The sequence below is a fragment of the Halyomorpha halys genome, unplaced genomic scaffold (assembly GCF_000696795.3).
Source record: "Halyomorpha halys isolate HHAL.00 unplaced genomic scaffold, Hhal_1.1 Scaffold333.1, whole genome shotgun sequence".
In the NCBI taxonomy this organism is placed as follows: Eukaryota; Metazoa; Arthropoda; class Insecta; order Hemiptera; family Pentatomidae; genus Halyomorpha; species Halyomorpha halys.
Genome location: NW_027113196.1, coordinates 648,022 through 651,891, shown reverse-complemented (window position 1 = coordinate 651,891; position 3,870 = coordinate 648,022). Strand labels below are relative to the sequence as shown.

Below are 3,870 nucleotides of genomic sequence, written 5' to 3'. Positions count from 1 at the left end.
ATGATTAATTTTTTTAAAATTTATCTTTGATTATGGCAATGTACTGAATAAATTACGTTGCATTTTTTTTAATTGTATAAATTCATGATTTTATTTTTGCTTTACTTTTAGTTTGTAATAAGCGTTTATGAGGAGTGTCTATCTTTTGTTTTCTTTATTGTATATACTTTATTGTAAATAGTTATTGTTGTTGTATTTTATATTAATTTATTGTATAGATGAAGTTTACGAGGATTGTTCGTAAACTGGTGGGGGGGGGGGAGTTACAGCCTTAGTCAGTTACCTATGTCAGCTGACTGCGGAGATCAGCTGATCGCATGTATGTAATGTACCGCATATACCGAACCCAATAAAACCAGTACTATAGTCCCATTAGCCTCCTCTCGCATATGAGCAAAATCCTCGAGAGGCTCATTCATAACATCTGATGAAGCACTACACCGAAGAAGCAGTAATACAACCTGAGCAAACTGGGGGTCGCGTATGAGCCTCATCTGGCCAAGCAGCAATCACATACCCTGGGTCATATGCACCTCAACAGGGCAACAGCGTTTATATCTCTTGATTGTAGTCAGGTCTTCGATTGTATCTCCCATCCGCCGACTGGAAGACTTCAAATTTCCCGCCCCTTTGTGCCGACTGATTGAAAACTACCTCAGTGGAAGGTCTGTGGTCGTACGGGTCGGCGGGAGCTTTTACACTCCTGTTCCTACTACCTGTGTAGTGCCCCAGGGCTCTGTGCTGTGACCAATACTATTCGTGCTTTTTACAGCCCCGGTGGTATCAATCCAGCACCCGAAGGCAGTGGTTGCTGCCTATGCGGATGACATCGGCATCTATGCCTCCAGCATCAATGCTCCAGCAGCGTCTCATGCACAACAAGTGGCTAACACCATCGCTGCCTAACTCAAGCGGATTGGAATTACAGTGAATCCCGCCAAGACAGACGCTATCGTGATGTCATACAAAAAAGGTAAGAAACCACTGCCTAATCACTTCAGGATTGAAGAGGTCGACCAACGGATTTCTACCTTCTTGCTCTATCTGGAGGTCACTATCGATCGTCAACTCACTTTTTCAGGCCATGTTCGTGAAAGACTGAAGCGGCCCATCAAAAGAGGTATCGACTCTATCATGTGATAAATTCTCCACAGCTCTCGCTCAGCCTCAAGCTCCAGATATACAAAGCCGTCATTAGACCGACGATCCTTTACGGTGCACCTCTGCTCAAGCACATGTACAAGACCACGCTCAACAGACTGCAGAGCTTCCAGGACTCTGTCCTTCAGAAGATAGTTAGAGAAATAGCGCTACACAGGGCCAGAAACACTGTCATCCACGATGAACACCAGCTGCCCTCTATGCCGGAGTAAATTGGCCGGAGACACATCAAATTTTTTGATGGGTTGAAGGCCTGTACCAACCCGCTCTTTCGGGAAATCGCCTCTCCACCACCATCTGGGAGCTGGCAAGGAGATGTTCCCCTGGTAAATGTTCTTACCATGGGACGAGGTTTGGGCTCGGTAGTCTAAACCTAATTCACCACCAGCACAGCGGACCCTCCCCACTCAACATGCGCACTTTGCGGCGACGACTCTGCACATACAGTGTACAATTTAAATAAGCCTTAAAATACCGATGGTAGAAATTGGATACCAACTTATAGTAACATATTCCTTGCACCTTAATTCCTTATTAATGGAGGGTACGGAAAAAATAAATAAAGCCAGTATGTCACAGCAGTTCAAAAGTGTTAGATCTTATTCCCTTCTTCTCTTTTTTAACTTTTTGCCTTCGCCGATACTTAACTTATATATAATAGATGAAGAATCATTTTGTATGTTTATTTACCAAATAAGAGGAAACATAAATATAATAGAAAGATAATAACTAAAGTACCAAATAAAATGATTAAAAAACCTAACAAAAAAGTAATATAAGACAAGATACATTATATAATAAAAAGTTACAGTTAATATAAATAACTTCAATAAATGAAATATAAAGTTGAATAATACAGTATTTCAACTTGATAAAATTAACAATATAATGACGTTTTTCACTGCAATCCTGAGATGATGAAGATGAGTCTAAGATATAAAATAACTTGATTCAGTAAAAAGAACATACCAAAAAAAGTCTATGTCTCATAAATGGAATTAAGGACCTTCACTACTGTAAAATTAACAAATATCCTGAAACTATAAAACTAACAATATCACTTATGATTTAAGACAAATGTACGTATTGCTGATATAAGGGATCGTAAAATAAACTAACATTATAAAATACAGCTCATAAGTAACTTATTTTCCCGGTATACTAGCTGATAACAATAGTAAACATCTAATAACCTTCCAATATTTTCCTTGTACTTTCGAACGTACAACTTGTATTTTGTAATTTATAGATACAATTCGAAATTGTACAAAGTACAAGCTAAAGACTGATAGTATTAGATTGCATTTTACTACAGAACAGGGCCCAAGTTAGGTTAGGCCCACTTGACACAGTTCTAACCCCAAGTAAACTTCATAGCGGTTACTAACTGCTCACTTAATCTGCTAACTCAGTCGTAAGAATATTAATATTTATTTTACATAGAGAATCTACTGTTATAAGTTATATAATACTAGTATTAGGTATACATTTTTATTTTATTTCTTGGAAATACATAATAATACAACTTTTCTGAATAAAATACAAACCATTGCCGTGAATGTAAACATACGATCCGGAGTATAGATACCGGTATTAATCCAATCCCTTAGAATAAATATTCGATACTTCTTTCGATATCATTTATATGAAAAAAAGAAAATTATCCATAACTACTCACAAGATAAAATATAATATAGACATATCCAGAGAGGGTCTCGTCGATCTAAAGAAAATGAAATTATCAGTTAACAATCTATCGAAACATTTTAGATCGTTTGTTTATGGAAGTACATCAAACATATTGAATGTCAGCCATCTAGTGGCATACAAATGAAGTAAGCAGTACCAACTGAGCCAGAGGACAGATACCACAGATAAGTGAACTCAGGCTGTCTAGGGCAACTATTCCTCAGGATGAGCGAATAGTTTAATCAACCCTGCGAGGCAAGGAACGAAATCAGGATGGGAGAGGATAAAACAGAACAAAATTAATCAAGATTGACAGAAGCTCCATATCAGTAGTCAACCATCAAGTAAATGGTCATGTCATTCAATTATGTATTTAACAATCAAAATTCAACTAATAAAACTAATACTAATTTTTAACCACTTTTGGTTAAACATATTATCAAGTGTAATAATTATGCAATAATAGAGGCATTTTACAATTTGGCCATGTTTCATCTATTCAAATCCATTAAATACAGTCCACTCCAGTGATCCAGAAACAGTAATTTTTATAAAAAACCAATTACTGCAGATTTTTATCCATCTCATACTGCGGTAATTGAATGTCGTTTATGTTTTGGAGTTCACGATTCCTGAGAACTTTTAAACTCAAATTAAATCTATTAAAACAACACCATAATCCATAATCTGGATCAACGGATCCATAATCTCGGATGTGTCCTTTCCCATTTATCATCTTGGCTTAAAATTATTAAATACTTGAAAAAAAAAATACAGCGAACAGCAACAGTTCTTTATTAAACATAATAAATTAATATAAACTACAATAATAAAATACAATATAAACCATATTGATACAAAAAAAAAATACTATTTTTATGTCAATAACTCTATAAAGGGATAAAAACTTAATAAATTGCTCAATTTAAGATTTCTTAATACAAATACAATAGACACAGAAAATTCCTGTTGTTTTAAACACACAATTATTCAATACAAGATATCTATATACACATACCA

At 35.7% G+C, this 3,870-nt stretch overlaps 1 protein-coding gene across 1 annotated transcript in view; it reads left to right on the top strand.

Annotated features, from left to right (window-relative positions):
- Window positions 1–2,739: 2,739 nt before the first annotated feature.
- LOC106681402 (gustatory and pheromone receptor 33a) overlaps window positions 2,740–3,870 on the top strand; it is an 86,185-nt gene continuing 85,054 nt past the window's right edge. The window contains exon 1 of the transcript XR_010844352.1: window positions 2,740–3,201. The gene's annotated coding sequence lies outside the window, so the exon portion shown is untranslated. The remainder of the gene's footprint in view (window positions 3,202–3,870) is intronic.